At 37.3% G+C, this 19444-nt stretch overlaps 1 long non-coding RNA gene and 1 other non-coding gene across 5 annotated transcripts; both read left to right on the forward strand.

The window, feature by feature from the left end:
- The first annotated feature begins 2932 nt into the window (after positions 1 to 2932).
- LOC107793713 (uncharacterized) lies at positions 2933 to 11797 on the forward strand. 4 transcript variants are annotated; one of them, XR_001649781.2, is made up of 5 exons: positions 2933 to 3400; positions 6037 to 6202; positions 6302 to 6429; positions 7155 to 7331; positions 10664 to 11165. It is a non-coding gene; the product is annotated as an uncharacterized LOC107793713 (long non-coding RNA). The 4 variants fall into 4 exon arrangements; XR_001649780.2 differs by adding an exon at positions 11532 to 11797 and having other exon boundaries at positions 2935 to 3400; positions 6037 to 6429; positions 10664 to 10836; XR_001649779.2 differs by having other exon boundaries at positions 6037 to 6429.
- Positions 3190 to 3291, forward strand: LOC142178754 (U6 spliceosomal RNA). Its single transcript, XR_012707008.1, has one exon. It is a non-coding gene; the product is annotated as a U6 spliceosomal RNA (small nuclear RNA).
- Positions 11798 to 19444: the final 7647 nt, after the last annotated feature.

Here is a 19444-nt window from a genome sequence, read left to right on the forward strand (position 1 = left end):
GTGGGAAAGAGTGTAACGACCCGAACAGTTATTTTGAGCTCTAGCGCGTCGTTCAGCAGTTTGAGGCCATGAGCAACTTCACTTCACGTATTATGACTGGTACGCGTGGTCGGAATTGAAATTTCGAAAGTTCAAAGTTGATTTGAAAAGAAAATTCTCATTACGGAAGCTTTAAGTTGGAAGAATTGACTAAGCTTGGATTTTTGAGTAAACGACCTCAGAATCGGGATTTGAAGATTCCAACAGGTTTGTATGATGAATTCGGACTTGGGCGTATGTCCGGATCAGGTTTTGGATGACCCGGGAGCGTTTCGGCGCCTATTGTGGAAGTTGGCATTTTGGAAGAATTTCATAAATTTGGGTTGAAGTGCATTTCAACGTTATCAAGGTCCGTTTGGGATTCTGAGTCTGGGAATAGCTCCGTATGGTGATTCTGGTATCGGGAGCGCGTTCGGAAGTGGATTCAGAGGTCCGTAGGTCATTTGGCTAAAGCTAGAAATTTGAAAGTTTTTGAGAAGTTTGACCAGAAGTGGACTTTTTGATATCGGGGTCGGAATCCGATTCCGAAAGTTGGAGTAGGTCCGTAATATCAAATGTGACTTGTGTGCAAATTTGAGGTCAATCAGACGTGATTTTATAGGTTTCGGTATGGAATGTAGAAGTTGAAATTTTAAAGTTCATAAAGTTTGAATTTGAGTTGCGATCCATTATTTCGATGTTATTTGATGTGATTTGAAGGCTCGACTAAGTTCGTAAATGTATTTTGGAACGTGTTGGCATAATTAGTTGAGGTCCCGAGGGCCTCAGGTGTGTTTCGAATCGAGTTCAGACGGATATTGAACTTTGAGGAATTGCTGGTTTCTGGATCTGGTTTCCTCTTCCGTGATCGCTAAGAAAGGGCCGCGATCACGAAAGGTTAAGTGGACTGGTAGGATTTTTACTCTACGCGATCGCGTATAATGGTTCGCATTCGCAGAGGGTCGAGCGGGAGGTTATTCGCGTTCGCGTCAGGGCTATCGCGAACGCGCTGTGTTAATGGAGTTAGCCTGTTTAGTGAAGGTTGTTCTATGTGATCGCATAGAGGTGCTCGTGATCGCGAATGTGGAGGGGAGCTGAGCAATGCGATCCCGTTCTGGGCATCGCGTTCGCGAAAGGGAAGCTTTTAGGCAGTCGTTGATTGGCCTTCGCGATCGCGAGTGGATTTCCGCGATCGCGAAGGGGAAAGACTTGGGCAATGTTCTTTTAAAATCGAGGTTTTGGCTCATTTGCACTTCATTTCCTCCATGGGAGCCGATTTTGGAGCTCCATCTTCACCATCTATGTCAAGGTAAGTGATTTCCACCTATTGCAAGTTAAATACAAGGTTTACATACGGATTTAGATATGAAAACTAGTAGAAATTTGAGATTTTGAAGAAAGTCCTAGAACTTGGTATTTTGAATTTTTGTCATGACATTGGGGCATGGAATTGGGAATAAATCATATATTTGAGTTCATAATACTATGTGTAATAATTATCTTCGAAAATTCACGTTGGCCCGAGGATGATTTTATCGACTTTTCGAACGGAGTTGAGAATTATTGTAAATAGGATTATAATGAGCATTAGAGTATTTATTTATGGATTTGCTTACTTATTGACTAGTTTTGGAGCGTTGGGCATTGATTTGAGTTGATTGAATGGCTTGGGAGTCGGTTATGAAACTTCAGAGCGAGGTAAGTCTCTTTCTAACCTTGTAAGAGGGAATTAACCCCATAGGTGAACTAAATTATTGTGTGCTTCTATTTATGGGGGCTACGTACGCACGAGGTGACTAGAGTCCGTATGTAGCTACTAGCTATGCCTATGTTCGGGTAGTTTTAGGCTCACATCATGCCTTGTTGATATTGTTATTGATTTATGTTTATTGTCTGCCTTGAGAGGGAGCGAGATTGAGTTTGCTTATTAAATGTTTTTGAAAGGAGTTGAAATTGAAGAACGTAAGATTTAAAAGGGTTCGTTTGAACTTCGTAATTTCGAAAAAGATTGAGTAATGCTATAACAGCTTAAGAAATCTATGTGTAACCGCGTCGCATGTATGTTTCGCGAGCGAGGTAATTTCCTTAAAAAGCTACAAGCTGAATTTGCGATTATGGCAATGACTTAGGTGAGTTGCATTCTTTATGATGATCCGCAGCCAACAGAGTCTCTCTCAGAGTATTGTATTTTCTTTTCTGTCCAAATTTATATCCCGGACAATTATTGTATTTTATTTTGTATTCCTAGTTGATGCTTATACACTTGTGATACCGGATTTTGGGATGATTATGAGTTGTGCTGTATTGGAATTTTTTTTAAAGATATTACTACCTCCGTTTCAGTTTATGTGAACCTATTTTCTTTTTAGTCCGTTCCAAAAAGAACGACCCCTTTCTAAATTTGGAAATAATTTTACTTAAACTTACAATTCTACCCTTAATGAGAAGTTTTTATAACCACACAAATACTCTGGACCCCTTTTTGAATTGTTTAGGACCACAAATTCCAAAAATTTTTATTTTTCTTAAACTTCGTACTCAGTCAAACAGGTTCACATAAATTGGAACGGAAGGAGTATTATTTATTTTGTAAGCTTCATCTTTTACGATTTAAATTGAAGGAAAATATGATTTCAAAAGTAACAAAAATAAGAACCCATTTAAGTATTCATTGTTGGCTTGCCTGACAGTGATGCCCGGCACCATCACGACCTTTATGGATTTTGGGTCGTGACACGTTACCTTAATACTATATATGTCTCTATATCCCTAATCAATAATATTTAACTTATACATACGATATAATTTTTTGACGAAAGGAGTCGAGTTAATCACACTTCCACTAGTATAGTTTCACCCTTGGCCACCACCCATTATCAAATATTATTTCATAACCTTCTGCATAATCATTACTTCTCTCGACATCTTGGGTTAAAGAATAGTATGAAAAAGAGGGTAAGTATGACATCTTCAGAAGTGCAGAGGGAACTTTATCAAGTGAATGGATACATAAGGGGTTGATGTTGAAATAAACGTTCTTAAAATAGGATGAAGGTGTTCAGTTCCTTCTTTAGGACTCAAAGCGGTATTTACACTTGTAGTTCGTTCTCCCTCATCGAACAGAGAAGAGCTTTACGGCACAATAAAAACCCTAGCTCAACTATGGAGTTCGTCCCTTCGGGGACATCCGATAAAATTGGAACGATACAGAGAAGATTAGCATGGCCCCGCGCAAGGATGACACGCACAAATCGAGAAATGGTCCAAATTTTTTTGGCTCAGTTTTCCTCGTCCCTCTGTTATCTTTTGCGATGCTCTCTCACGAGATTTCTTGAGGGTTGCCCAGATTTTGTTGACGGGGATAGGCATATTATGCCCTAGTGTAAGTTTTTATTCTGATATTAGTGTTTTTGTAAAAGTCACTCATGAATCATCTGAAACATTTATGAATATGAGCACTTAAGGTCACCAATAAATTTTCTTTAGAATATGACCAAACAGCTCTATTTTGTTGACGGGGATAGGCAAATTTGAATGATCATTCTTTCTTTAGTTTTCATTTCGGCATAGTAGTGCTCTGGTGCCTATATTGCAACGGTCAAATTTTAAGGTCACCAATAAATTTTCTAGGTTGAGACTTTAAATGTATATCTATGCATTTGGAATTTTAGTAAATTGACTGAGAAGGGAAGAGTTGATGATTATTTAGAGGAATTTGAAACACAGAGAGCTCAAATGTTGGTTAAAAATCCTGCTTTGAATAAAGCTTCTTTCTTATCTAGTTTCATAAGAGGGCTTAGGGGGGAAATTAAGCCGTCCGTAAAATTGTTTGGACCTTCTACATTAAGTCATGCTATAGAACAAGCTAGAATTCAAGTAAAGGGAATTGTGTCTATTCTTAATAAAAGGAGAATGATGCTAAAAACTGTAGGATCATACAATCAACAAAAGTATGGTTCCTTGCAATTTACTTCCAAGGTGATAGAAGCATCTAAACCTATTAAGTACTTTGCTAGGATTACTTTTGGATGAAGAGGAAGAACCATACGACAATGATAGAAAATGCAAGGCTACTCTAGAACTAGAATTTCCTGCTATTGAAATCATGGAAAATAAGGAGCAGAAAGATAAAGGTCCTCAGAGAGATGAAACTGGTCTGAAAACTGCAGACATCTCAAATGTGGATGCTGCTCCAGGGAATACAACACAAGTAGTGCCGCGAAACTTATTGCAGATGCAAGTGCCAAACAACCTCCCAAAAGGAGCTATTGTTGCCTTCTTTGATTCTACTTTGGGTTATAGCCCCAAACCACAAGGATTTGATGGTCCAACAGATTCGCAAGGAGCATGAAGGGGGGACAGTATGGGACCTCTCTTTTAGAAGGAACATGCAAGATTGGGAGATTGCGGAGTTCCAAAATTTGTTGGCACTGCTATACGGGCAAGAAATACCCCATCCATCTTGCGATTCTTGGATATGGGGCTGCGTGCCGATGGTTTGTTCACCGTAAAGCTAAGTTACTTGGACACGGGTGTAGGTGTCCGACATGAGTGCGGATCTAGAGGTCGGATCCTTCGAGATGTAAATTGTAAGATTTGTGGATACGGATCCTAGTACGGATACGGGTGCAAGGATCCGGCTAAAATAATTCAAAAAATAAAAATATAAAAAATATTTCTAAATTATGATAAATTTTGGGGAATACTTGTGTATAGCTTGTAAAGTGTGAATTTTTTTTTTTACTCTCAAGTTGTAGATAAAAAAGGATTGATTTCCTAGATAAGGTATGCTATTTTATTCAAATTTATCCTAATTTTAGTTTTGATTTCGGGAATTAAATTGTATATCGCCTAGAATTTTTTCGTCCGTCGGGGTCAAAGTATCCAAAATCGTTTGACCAGATCCGGTACGGATCCCATACCCACACCCATACTAGTGTCGTGTCGACACGGGTGCGGTACCTAAACTGCCATGTCGGAGCAATGTAGCCGTAAAGTCCTTTTACCAGAGTATGTTGGTGAGAGAGGAGACTAATTTTCCATACTCATCGATCTGGATTCCTAAGGTGCCCACGAAGGTGTGCTTTTTTGCATGGCTAGCAGCGAGGGGAGTGATCTTGAAAGCTGAAAATCTGCGGAAGATAGGAATTGCACATGTTAGTTGGTGCTACATGTGTAAAAGCTCAGGGGAATAAGTTGATCATCTTATGCTGCATTGCCCCGTGTCCTGGGGTTTGTGGAGGGCAATCCTGAATCTTTTTGGTGTTCAATGGGTGATGCCAAACACTGTAAAGGAAATGCTATATAGCTGGGCCGGTTTCCGTAGAAGAAGCAATCAAAAGGCGTGGAAGTTCGCCTCGTTAGCTCTCATGTGGATAGTCTGGGGAGAGAGAAATATGAGAGTTTTTGAGGGGATTGATTCTCCGTTTTCACATCTTAAGAATAGTCTTTTCTCTTTGATCGCTTTTTGGTGCACACATATAGCCCCTACTTGTGTAGAAGATTGGGCGTCTTTTGTAGAGAATCATGTTTTGATGTAAATTCTCTACTTTTTTGTATACTTCTTGTATGCGGGAGTTTTTTCTCCCTTTTGATTAATACAATTTACCTTATCAAAAAAAAATAAAATAGCCCAATGCAAAGTAAGCTCAAGAGGTTTTGATTTTGATTTACATAATAAAAACACAAAAATTTAGGAGGAACAAAAGGAATATGGCATTAAGGCCGGAGATGGAGAACAGTGGCCAAAAAAATTATTTCTAATGGATCAAGGGTTTTGTCCTGTTTTTTGAGTTATTTCAAAATTGGAACGAGGAACTGTCGACATATGAGACTTGGAACCGCTGGGAAGCTTGTTAAATGTAACCAGTTACCTTTAAGTAGTACCTTTAAGTAGTAAAGTTTTAATATTAATTAGATAGAAGAAAGATATTGAGGCTTCCTGTAAAAAAGTGGGAAGTGAAGATGTTATGGAAGGTTTTTTGAGAAATAGTTTTAATAATGACATTTTATGGATAGTTCAATGCTTGGAGCTGCTGACAATTCCAAACACTCGCTATCATGCAATATCTGGTTGATGTGTTCGTTTGCTCAACGGAAACATTTATTTGTATTCTACATGGATTTGCAAATGCCAAAGCAGTGTCATTCCTTTGTTTCTGAAGAAAATAATGCCACTATTGAGGTAAAAGGCCTGATGTTTATTGAGGGTTATCCTAATTTCTGGGATGTACCATTGTGTTGCCTTTCTGAAGAAAATGACACCACTACTGCATGCTGCTAGCGCTCTGGTCGTACAACTTTATGACTGCGCAATAGAGAGCTTATTGGGTCATATTGCAATTATAACTGCTGCGGGTCAAGCTATAAAGGGTATTGCGAGACAGCTTGTGGCAGAGGGAAAAATACGAGGTATGCTATTGCTTAGTCTAGTTTTTATGGAAGCTTTAATAATTTATGGACTGGTTGTGATCCGCAAAAATTAGTTCAAGACACAAAGTTAGAAGCTGAAGGGTAGAATACTCCATCTTCATAAACATGTAATTGCAAAAAGTTGCATCCGATCTGAAGATGATGAAGATGAATGAGATAGTCACGTTATTGAAGAGTAAGACATATTCAACTGAGGATGAACACATGAACGTTGCTCTTTCCTGGCAATCATTATTGGAAGTTGACTTAATTTCCAAGAGTTTTGGAGGTCTTATGATTATTTTATTGCATTCAACAATGGACTGATTTATATTTCGGTGGTTAGGAAGCTATAAACTTTAAAAAAAAAAAATCAATCAATGCTACAACTGCTGTGGTAAAATGGATTGGGATAGTAAGTGATACCATAGATTCCTCTATCGGGGCTCAAATATGGACTGTGGCTTTTCGTCCTCTGTTGATTATACTCTCACCAATTATTCTACGATTAATTATTAGCAATAATAAGTTGTTCTAAATTTTATGAGGAAGTTTATTGATAGTCTAGGGGTGTTTTTCAGGAGTTTATATGGCTGAAAATTGGTGATTTAGAAGAATTAGATATTGATAAGATATATGGTATCGGTAAACTACCTTAGATGGTGTCTTTCCTGATTTGTACAGTTTGTACAGTTTATAACTAATACAAACTTGAATAAATGCAGATTAGGAAGTTTGCGTAAAGCTAACTCCTCCAGGATCAGTCAAATAACTTCTCAGCATAGTTATTCTATTTCTGATGAGTTGGCTACTGGAATTACTACAGTGCTGTACAGAAAGTTGCATCCGATCTGAAGACGACGAAGATGAATGATATACTCATCGAGAATCGTCGTTGAAGAGTAAGACATATTTAACTGAAGATGAATACATACATGTTGCTCTTTCCTGATTATCAATATTGGAAGTTGACTTAATTTTCAAGAGTTTTGGAGATTTAATGATTATTTTATTGATTCAACAAAGTCACATGCCAATTATCCAAAAGTTTTATGTCTTGATTTATATTTCGGTGGTTAGGAAGCTATAAGCTTCTAATTTTTTCAGTCAATCAATGTTACAACAGCTATGGTAAAATGGATTGGGTTAGTAGGTTACAGGATAGATTCTTCTATCATGGCTGAGCTATGGAGTGTGGCTTCTGTTAATTATACTCTCACAAATTATTCTACAATTAATTATCAGCAATAATAAGTTGTTCTAAATTTATGAGGAAGTTTATTGATAGTCCAGGGGGTAATTTTTAGGAGTTTATCAGACTAAAAATTGGTGATTTAGAAGAATTAGATTTTGATAAGATATATGGTATTGGGAAACTATCTTAGTTGCTTCCTTTCTTGATTTATACAGCATAGGAGTCAACAAAAGTTGTGTAATTGCCGATGTTTGAGGTAGTAGTTGCTGTAATTTTCAGTTTAGAAGAAATTTTCATGTCTGGAAACTTACTGGAGATTAATGAAGGAATTGCATTAGATAATTTATGAAAAGACTATTTGCTGAAAAGACAGTAAAGATGGAGAATTATAAATTTCGTTGATAACGATGGTATGAACTTTGATTAGTAGTTTTTGCTTTGCTGTATTTAGCCTTATTTGTATATAATATAATTATGCTAGATATATCTTTGTTGATAAAGAATCAACTAAAATACACATTTTGGAGTTTAAATCCATGTATTGCAGATTTACTTACGAAGGCCATGACCTAATCATTGTAGATTATAAACCACCATGTCAATTACTACTAATTTTGGAGTATGTTTAGAGCTCTTACCAAATAATTATCTTGGACTAAAGAAAATACGTTTCTCGAAGTCACATCGTGATACATTCTTTCATCGCTAAATTAGTTGCTTGGACTTCGAATTCTTTTTTAGCCAAAAATTATATTGGCTTTATTTTGTACTAGAATGGTAGACAAGACTCTGTTTAGAGTCGTTTTATATTATTTATCATATATATGTTTCATTATATTGGCTTTATTTTTATTACTTTGTACTTGAATCGTAAAAAATGACATTCTACGGAGAATGTTTGTCCCGCTTGTGTTAGAGGGAATGGAATCGAAAAAAAAGAGGTCCTCCTTTGTGTGATATAACAAATGGTTAGTTCCAAATATTTATGTGTTTCACTGTAGTTATTCATATTGTATAACTTACCTAAACTGATTATGTTCATGGACAGTTGCCCCGTTGAGAAACAATAGGTGTTTTTTAAGTGATGATGTCACTGAAATGAGAAAACAGAAGGGTGTGATGGGCTCAAATATGTCAATTAGTACAACTGTACGCCAGGGAACAATTGACGCATGAATTCAGAATGTAATATATCAGTAAGATCCTTCTCAAAGGGAATGTTTAAGCAGGTGATTTACCTAGAATTGAGAAGAAAATCATAAATCCTGCAGATATCTGAACAACTCTTCTGCTGCCAACACGTGTCAGTGCTAAAAGACCCGCATTCTCACTGCATATACGCAAAGGAAAGGACATCTTAATCAACTATTATAACAAGAGTTTATCACTCGGCAGAAGATTGTTTTGGACTTACATAGATACAGAAGATCCATTCCCAGTGCCAAACAACCCAGACAGTAAAATGCCAATTCCCTGAGATACAAACAAAAGACTGTTAAGTTAACGACAGCAACAAGACCTGAAACTTGAAACTAATAAAGAACAATGTGGAAAGACCAAGAAAACAGTTCATTCTCATGAATCTTATTGAGCTCTTCTTTTCCCAATACATGATCTCACAAAAAGAGGCTTTCTTTTCTCTTCTCATGGTTCAGTTATCCAGATCCAGTTAATCAACACTCCTTTCTCTAGCTCTAGCTCTTGCTCTTCCCGATTTAACTAATGGGTTAGCTAGCATGTTTAAGTCTTGCATAGGTTCACAACATAACTGTAAAAAGTACAGATTGCAGAAAAAATGAGAAAGCACAAGAAACAATAATATTTGAACTAGATAATATTCACATAATTTTGGCTTGTAACACCCGATTCCCAGTCTTCTGAGATTATTAAGAATGCTCCAGGGTAAACACAAGGCATAGGAAAAGTGATTTACTATTCCCAGTTTTCTGAGATTATTAAGAATTCAATTGACGCATGAATTCAGAATGTCAATTATTTACTATGCCCTACTGTAATTTTTATCCTGATATTACTGTTTTTGTGAAATTCACTTGTGAAAATCAGAAGCATTTAGGAATATGAGCTACCTAAGGTATACTCCCACTCCATAGGCAGTTAGGGATCGTTAATGAGGAGATTGTCGGTGGGATTAAATTTCACGCACGAGAATATCTTTTTTATAATCTATGATAATTAGTCAAAGATATATTACATCATAACAGAATTAACAAATAGGCATGAGCACATGGTATACCAACAGTGAAGTATTTCTACGAAAGGTAGAGAAATGATTCTTTTCTGAAGTCCTCGCGATTTAAGTTACAAAAGAAGTTTTTGTCCTAGTGTTGTGGCAGCTTATAAATAGTTATGCAGTTTGTGGGATCTATCCCTGATTCCCAGAAGATAGTGGAAGTTGGTTCAACAGATAGACTACAAAATGAGAAGACAATTTTACCTAGTTAAGTGAATTCTGAACTTATTTTAAAAAAAGTGATGCAGCATGTTGTCTAAGGTACTAGTTTTGTATGTCGAAAATGGGTACACCTCAGGTACATGACTTTTGTGTGTCCGAATAGCGTAATAAACAATTTGTTGTTTATCGAGTTCTCCTAGAAAGCATTTGTAATGCAGTAGGATGATTTTATCCTTGCATATCTTGCGTTTATTGTTCTGTTATATATGTGTTAACATCAGAATGTCTAAATGACTAATATCATATGGCGTATGTTATTTCCGATTCAAACAAAATGGATTAGGTTCTATTTACCTTCGCCTCGCAATCCCAACTTCCGTCCTCAATGATTTGATCTGACAGACAGCCGAAAGGTGGTTTAACTGTGATTCTCCTAATTCTTAAATTGTCTATTTACCACGTGAGGTGAATTGGAGTAGATAACTTTTTATTCCAGTTCAGGTTTTGCAAAACACCTAATTGAATTGTTAATGTGGAATATATGCATTATGTTTGCTTTAAGACTTACATGATATGGTACAAAATATTTGTCGATTTACCACTAGTTTTTTCTTGGCAATTCACAGTGGATGTTGCTTCCATGCTTAATGGGCTAGGAGTGAAGACAAATGTGGATCTCAGAAAGCTTACATTGGCTGGAGACTTTGTACTTTATTTGCAAACCTTTTTCGGTCTGCTTCTGGTTCTGTGGTTGCCAATTACTTGAGCAATGAGCAACTGGTACTGCCTAAATCTTAAGGTATCTCTAATGCCTTTGGCATGTCTATACTACATTCCAATTTTGACATGAAAGTCCCTCTGGACCAACTCTCACTGTACCATATCATCGTCTTGTGTTGTAAAACATACCCACATCGGCATACATGTCCAAGTGAGGACTGCACAAATTCTGTGTTGGCTTGCAAAGATAGAAGGAGGACATACAAGAACAATATACCTAACGAATGCTACTGTAATGATGATGGATGGGTTTGTAAAAGTGGAGGGTACTAAATCTTGGAACAAACTCATTAATGATACTGTCTCAATCAAATGTTCTTTGAAATGAATTTCTTATTTGAACTTCAATTGGTTGCGCTGAGTCGATGGACCTTTAAGTGATATTCTAGTCATGGCAATTAGGTAGAATATTGCTAAATAGGCTCTAATAAGACTGTACAAACTCGCTTTGGGTATAATGCTAGTATGCTACTGCATGTAGTATCCACCATAATTGTTGAACTCAAGCCATTGCTTTATCCACAGCAACATGTTGTAGGACCTCAGGATATGTTGCGGCATGAGCATGTCAGCTCTTGGGGTTAATTTCACGAGGGACTTACATGTTTGAGAATTGTACAAAACATTTGTTTCCTGCTGAGAACATATACGATTGTGAGTAGTAGTAGATGCAAGAGTCCTAATTCATGGCTGTGCTCTTCTGAATGTTTACAGCTTCTTCAGGACATTAATGACTGGGCATTTATTGCCTTCTCAGAGTGCACTTTGGAGATGCCAGTTCTTGAGAAGTTTGGTTCAATAGGATTTGGATTTGCTCACACTTAGTCCTGAAATTATGTTCAGGAAAAGATTTGTGAATAATTTTTTTAACTTACAGAAAGCTAACTATGGTATATTAGTTTCTTCTTGTCTATGTACTTTAGAATATGTCATTTGCGAAGCTAAATTTCATAAACTAAAGGGAAACAAAAAAGAACTAAGATGGTGTATTGATAATTTATGCATAATTTTAGATAGGGGTGGCAAATGGGTTATTTGGGCAGTATTGAGCTAGCCAAGATGTGTTGACTCATTCAATGCGTCATCGCTTAACCCTGGGTCAAGATGAATTAAACAATAGGTTGTAGCACAACTAAATTGACCCAAATCTTTGCAATATTCTCAACTTTCAAACAAGCATATATAAAAGTTGTCTTATGTTTTGGAATAAATGTCAATTCATGCCTAATGATTTCTTTCTTCAATTTAGATTTAGAACTTTATTTGATAGTTCTTTATGTTTTAATACTAAGAAAGATCATAATAATAAAAAAATAGTAAAATTAGAACTTCCCACCACCCTAACTCCCACCCTAACCCTGGACCCCCCCACCCCCCACCCCACCCCTACCCTCACCCTAAATAGAAATATTATTTAGAATATTTTCTTTTATTTTAACAAAATAACTACTTTCTTTTTATGATGTAGAGAAAGTATTTTCTTTTTCACAAAATAGCTACTTTCTTTTCATGTTGTAGAAAAAATATTTTCGTTCATTTCAATAAAATGAGCACTTTCTTTTCATATAGTAGAAATAGTACTTTTGTTTTGTTTCAACAAGAAAAAGAGTATTTTCTTTTCAGTTATGAAGTTCAAATTTCAACGTTGTTCTTGTGTGAAAAAGTAAAGCAGCACATTAGTTCCTTTCGTTTTTTGTGAATTTTTAAAAGAATAATTGAATTTTTAAAGTAAAATGAGGTATTTGGGGGGAGGGGGCACAGGAAACATGAGGAGTTGGATGGAGGGGGTCAAGGAGAGTAGCATAGAAAATTATTTTCCTAAAAAATATTTTTGACACTCTAACCAAATACTAGAAAATATTTTTCGAAAAAAGTTTTTCACTCACCAACCAAACATGGGAAAATAAGTGATAAAATCACTCATTTTCTAGGAAAATATTATTTTCCTTCGTACCAAACACACCCTCAGAAGTTTTAAAAGGCAATAGCTATTCATGAGTCAGTTTGGGATAAAATTATGGGTTGATTTGGACTTCTAAAAATAAATGGGTTTAGTTGGGTTGTGCCCAAATTTAGCCCATCATTAAAGTAGTTCATGTCCAATCCATTAAAATCTGGGCGGGTCAAATGGGTTTGGACCACTTTTGACACCCCTAATTTTAGTACATGAACTAAAGGTGAGCAGATATTAAAGTAAAATGACGAAATAAAAGATAGTACTAAAGTAAAATGGAGAAGACGCAAAATAATTTAAGTGTCTAAGCAAGACTAATACTACTGTTAATTCTTTTTCTTTTAACCTCACCCTTACTCAAAAGGATCACAGTGCTCTATGCTTTTTTTTGTTTGTTGCTAATACATATATTTATTAAAAGTTAAGAAAGACAAGTAGTAGAGGTTTTACACGGGGGTTGTTCTGGCTATACAAGTTTCGGAACAGTCATTACTGTAAGCAAGTGAAGCATAAAGAGGGGTTCTTCATAATGTAGAGGATGACAACGTTGATGGCCTGCGCAAGGAGCTAAAGTCATGCCTTACTTAGCCAGTAGATCCGCTACAGTGTTGGCTTCACGATAAATATGTTGAAGCTCCGGATGTCCTAGCATTATTAGTAATGACCTGCATTCCAAAATAATAGGTAAGTAAAGATCAGTCCCCGCGTGCAAGACTCTTTGCATTACTTGAGAATCCGTTTCTATCTGTAGTGGATATAAATGGAACTATTGAGAAATTTTCAATCCTATCAACAAGGCTTGTAATTCTGATTCGAGTGCTGATGAGCACGGGATGTTTTTTTGGAAAAACCACGAATCCACTGGCATTGATTGTTCCTAAATACTCCAGCACTACCACCTATCTTAGTGATGGGATTAAAAGCGCCGTCAACATTACGTTTTAAAAAAGGTGATGTGGGCGGGTGCCATTTAATATATTCGAGGGTGGAAATGGGATGGGGAGTTGGAGATGGAGTGAGGTAATAAAATTCGATCACATGGAGGAGAATATTTTTTACAGAGACATGTGTATGCAAGTTATTGAAGAGGTTGTGATTTCAGTTGGTCCAGATATGCCAAAGGATGAAAGGGGTAAGTAATGTTTTTGGAACTTCAATTCCTTAGTAGATGAAAGACTGGTGAGTGTTGGTACAATGCATTCTAAGCCAAGCAGTGAGGGAAATAACGTTAGTAGTGTTAATATTAAAGAATTTCCAAATGGTATGGGAATTAATGCACTCAAAGAAAAGATGATGGAAGGATTCAGGTATGTTCGCACAAGAGTGGCAGTGAGGGTGGTAAAGAACATTAATAGATGACAGATATGAAGCAGTAGGTAGCCGATTAAGAATGAGTAGCCAAAGAAAAATATTAATTCTATTAGGGATATGAAGGGTCCAAATCCATTTGATATCAGGCGGGTTGGCAGGAAGATTATAATGTGTGGCAAGACAAAGGTGGTAAGCTGATTTAGCGGAGAAGGAGACTGTAGAATTAGCAAGCAAACAATATGTATCAGGCCGTGGAGAAGTAGGATTAAAGTACGTATTGTGGATGGGAAAAGAGAGATCTTCAGGTATTTCAAAGGAAAGGGTATTGATGTCCCAATTACCATTGGATAGAAGGTGATCTAGTGTAAGGAATTATTCATTAAGAGTTAAAGGACCATGGATAAGGCTACGAAGCGTGGAGTTATTGGGTAGCCAAATATCATTCCAGATGTTAATAGAGGTTTCGGTGCCAATGTGCCACTTAATTGCTGGCACAATAAAGGAAAGGCCTTTGTGGAGAATTTTCCAGGTACATGAATCTCGTGGCCTTGGAAGGGGAGTAGCGGCCAGGAGAGAGGTTGATTTGTACTTGGAGGTGATAATTCTAGCTAAAGAGAGTTGGTTTTACGACGAAAACGCCAAGCCAATCCAGCAATAAGGGATAAATTTTTGCCCTTGGATTTTTGAATGCCTAGTCCTCCATGTGCACGTTGTAAAGTAACTTGCTCCCAATTTACTAGGTAAATTTTTCGGTGTATAGCGGTGGATCCCCAAAGGAAGTTACGTTGGATTTTATCAATATGGTTGGTAATCTTAAAAAGAAGTATTGTGTATTGCATCGCATACGTGGGTATACAAGCCAAGACAGATTTAATTAAAGTCGTGCGACTTGCAAGATTGAGAAATTTGTTTTTCCAACCTTGAAGTCGATTGTTCATTCGGTCAAGGATGTATTTATAGTCCCGACTCTTGGGTTGAAGGTTAGTAATTGGGAGGCCAAGGTATTTACTAACATGGGATGAGGTACGCATATCCAAAATGTCAGAAATTGTGTCTTGCGTGCGTTAGAGGAGTATCTGGTGAAAATACAATTTGAGATTTGTTATTGTTAATTTTTTGACCTGCCAAGGTACCAAATAAGTCTAAGACCAAATGAATTGACGTTGCGTTTTGTGGAGTTTCTCAAGAGAAAAGAATTAAATCGTCAACAAATAACAAATGAGATAAATGAGGTCCATTGCGGGATAGCTTGATAGGTGTCCATTCATGGTTTGTGATGGAGAGATCAATAAATCGAGTTAGAATTTTCATACAAATGATAAATAGATATGGGGATAAGGGACCTCCTTGACGATTCCCTCGTGTAGGGGAAAAGAAAGGAGTAGGGTGTCCATTTATAAGAATAGAGATAGTAGAGGATGTAACACAATTCATAATAAGATTTATGATGCGAGGAGGAAAATTGAGTCTGGATGGTGAATATTTAATGAAGGACCATTCTAAGCGATCAAAAGTTGTTTCGAGGTCAATTTTAAGAAGCATGTTTCCTCGACTGCCCTTTTTGGTTTTGAATGTATGAATCGCTTCTTGAACAATAATAGCATTGTCAATAGTGTGACGACCTGGGATAAAACTACTTTGATAGGGGCTGATAATGGTATCAAGGTATGGGCGAATACGTGAGACAATAATTTTATTGATGATATTATAACTAGTGTTACAGAGGGCAATATGACGGTATTGAGTGATCCGTTCATGACTTTTAACCTTAGGAATTAATGTAATATATGTTTGATTTATTAGAGGAGGAACTAAGGAAGTGTCAAATGCATTAGTACATAATTATTGAATAGTCGTTTGTGTATCGTTCCAAAATTGTTGAAAAGATATTTGGTGAAAACCATCGGGGCCAGGTGCCTTTAAAGGTTGGAAGGAGTAAACATCTTGATGCATCTCTGCATTAGTGAGAGGTTTGGATAGGTGTAGGGAGATATCATATTTAAGAGCATTTGGGGCATGGATAGCTTGTTGTTTGAGACTTAACAGGAGAACAATGATGTAAAGTGTGTGAAAATGAGTAACAATGATGTGGTTGATAGTGGATTGATCAAATGTCCAGTTTCCTACTATATCATTAAGACCAAGAATACGGTTTTTTTGTCGCCGACGAACTGTGAAAAAATAGAAAAACTTAGTATTCGCATCGCCGTTATGAAGGTTCTGAACTCGAGATTTGAGTTTCCAAAAGTCTTCTTCATTTTTCAAAAGGAGATTAAATTTATGAATAAGGTTATTTTCTAGGATAAGGTGAAAGTCAGATTTCTTATGGGGGTCCATTTTTTGAAGACCAGCAATATGAGCCTGAAGTACTTTTTTTGTGGAAGATATTGCCGAAACATTGACTATTCCAACTTTTAAGAACATCTGTGAAATGGGTAAGTGTGGGCAGATAAGTGTTAGAGTGATGTCAAATAGTGTTTACTAGTAGGGCAAAGCTCGGGTGATTAGTCCACATAGTTTCGTAGCGGAAGGAGGGCGAAGGATGTCGAGTTGCCCGAGCAAGGTTTAAAAGAATTGGGCAATGGTCCGAGTGGATACGTGGAAGGTGATGGACAGAGGAATCTTGAAATAGGTGGAGCCAATCAGAGTTTGCCAGAAATCTATCCGATCTTTCCATAATAAGAGATGTTGTGAAAATTATGTTATTGGTCCATATGAATCTAAAACCAGTAAAGCCTAAGTCATGCATTTCAAGGTCGCGAATACAGTCTAAAAAGGCATCTATTTGATTATCATTAACAGGGTTGCCACCAAACTTTTCGAAGGGGCTGACCACTTCATTAAAGTCACCGCACATAAGCCAAGGTCTTGGAAAAGTAGTATTAAAATTTTTAAATTCTCCCAGAGTTGAAATCTGTTAACTTGATTAGTGCTAGCGTAGACAACAGAAAGATTCCAAGTAGGGGAAGAGGGACTTACCTGTACTGTGGCATGGAGCTCTATATTTGTGGCGACTAGTGGGTCAACATTAACTTCGTCAGTTTTTCACAGTAGCACCATGCCGCCGGAGAAGCTGTCATCCCGTGCTTGAAGGAGGCCAGAGAATCCAAGTTCTTCCTTTAGATTTTCATGTTCATAGAGCTTTGTTTCTGTCAAGGCTAAAACAAAAGGGTTATTCCATGTTAAAATCGATTTGATATTACGAATAAAATTTGGGTTTGCTGCCCCCCGACAATTCCATAGAAGAATTTTTATTGGATTATCAGTGGAGATCGTTGAGCTGCCTCCCGGAGTCATAGACATGGCCAAGTGAATCATCAAAGGATGTAGTGGTGGCTCCTTGTCATACAGATGATATGGGAGTGACATAGCCAGGTCGGTATCTGGTTGTAAGAGAATCTGCTCCTCGTTCTCCGAAGGTGGTGCTTGGAGTGCTGAGAGAAAGAGAACAGTATATTTCTCCAGAATGTCCGCTAAGAAGGCTCGTAAGTTGATGGTTATCTCCTTGATATCGCGATGGACTTTCACTTGAATCCTTCTTTCTGTTTTTGTGAGAAGGGTCAAGGTGAGTGTCGTTTTCAGCAGAAAGGATTCTAGTTCCAGTGTCGCTGGGGTGCTTTAAGGCATTTCTTCGAGCAGAGGAATCAAGGCAGGGATTGTAGGGGACAATGTCCATTGTGGTGAAATTGGATTTTCGAGGTTTTCGAGGTTGTCTAAGTGAGGAATTTGTGGTGGTGAGTGGAGTGAGTTGATCAGTGGGTGTGAGAAGGGATTGAGAGGTTCATGTCACGATCCAAATCGGAGGGCCGCGACGATCACCCGGTGCCTTACTCAACCGAATACCAACGTAACATATCTTTCTTATCACACCATCATAGGTAAATGAGCCATAAGGGTCATCATGAGATGAATGGGAAAAAACATAAGGGAATACAAGACATAGGACGACCGAACATGATATAAAAACTTATACACGTGACATACGGGCCTATAAGGCCGACATGATTATTTGTACACTCAAACCATAAGCCGATAAAGCCATACAAGTGTCCATATACATGAAATCTGTCTACAAGCCTCTAAGAGTACATAAACGTCATAAAGGTCGGGACAAGGCCCCGACACACCAATCAATACATGTCCAAATCATACTGACCAAATAGGCAACTCCGAAGCAAGTGGAGTGCACCAACACCTTCCGCTGAACTGATAGCCTACTAAGAGGACTGTCAACCTGTCTATCGAAACCTGCGGGCATGAAACGCAGCGTCCCCAGGCAAAAGGAACGTCAGTACAAATAAAGTACCGAGTATGCAAGGCATGAAAGAAACATGATGTAAAGAACTCAACATGTAAGTCTGAATATCTCTATGAATCGTGAAACATTTATAATGTCATGCATATGCGTATAAATGTCATACCATGCATATGTATATGAGTACATAACATCATCAAGCCTCTAAGGGTATCCCATCATATCATCACGGCCTCTATGGGAGAAATCATCAACGTATACCTGTTAATCAGGTGGTGGTGCATATATAACGCCAGAACCTTTCCCCATACCCCATATACATATAATATACGCGTATATAACACCATCTGGTTATGTGTCAATATACATGTATAAATGAATGCAATACATAAGAAGTAAGTGAATAAGATCTCTCGGGATGACATAAGATCAATATGTCTTCGGTTAATATCATGAAATAAAATTTATCAACTTACGTATTTTCTGAAACCCATGAGAAGACGATAGAATAATAGGACGCATGGGGAATCAAGAACGTAGGAACCCCTAGTATTTTTAAGAATAGTGTCATTTGTGAAAGTTGCGCGTTTGCTCGTTTCGTTTGTTTCATATGGTGTCTAAAGAAAAGAAGGGATAACCTTAACATACCTTTGTTGTTTACCTAACCACACGACGTCGGCTCATCCCATTAGTACTTCAATTTACAACAAACAATAAGGGACCATTATTAAGCTTGCGGAAGCTAGAACTCAGCACAAATGACTAGCTCATCTACGAAATTTTGGACAGGACAACCCCTTATTCTTTTCATTTTCCTCAAACACACACACACACACACACACACACACACACACACACACACACACACACACACACACACACACACACACACACACACACACACACACACATATATATATATATATATATATATATATATATATATATATATATTCATTATAATACATCAACAAAACAGTCCACACCATCTCAACCAACAACCAAGTTCTAACTTGCACTTTCCAAGCATTCTCTTCTTCCAAACACATCAGCCACAATAGCAATAGTATTCTTAAGTTATTTCTACTGATTTCCAGCCATAAAACA

Source organism: Nicotiana tabacum, chromosome 24 (assembly GCF_000715075.1).
Source record: "Nicotiana tabacum cultivar K326 chromosome 24, ASM71507v2, whole genome shotgun sequence".
Lineage (NCBI taxonomy): Eukaryota > Viridiplantae > Streptophyta > Magnoliopsida > Solanales > Solanaceae > Nicotiana > Nicotiana tabacum.